We start from the raw sequence: 205 nt of genomic DNA, 5'->3' as shown, positions 1-205 counted from the left end.
CTTCCAAGAGTCCATGCGGGAGCCTCACTGATCTGTCACCTAGAATGAGAGATATGTTGCATGCCTTGTATCTTGTGAATCCTAAACGCTTAGCAACAGACAACGGCATTAGACTCACAGAAGCTCCAAGATCACATAAGCATCTGCTGAAAGATAGGGGGCCTAGTGAGCAGGGTAGTGTGAAAGATCCAGGATCCTTAAGCTT

The sequence above is a fragment of the Capsella rubella genome, unplaced genomic scaffold, assembly GCF_000375325.1.
Source record: "Capsella rubella cultivar Monte Gargano unplaced genomic scaffold, Caprub1_0 scaffold_9, whole genome shotgun sequence".
NCBI classification, from domain to species: Eukaryota; Viridiplantae; Streptophyta; class Magnoliopsida; order Brassicales; family Brassicaceae; genus Capsella; species Capsella rubella.
The sequence above is the reverse complement of the archived record's forward strand: the minus strand, read 5'-3'. Positions refer to the sequence as shown.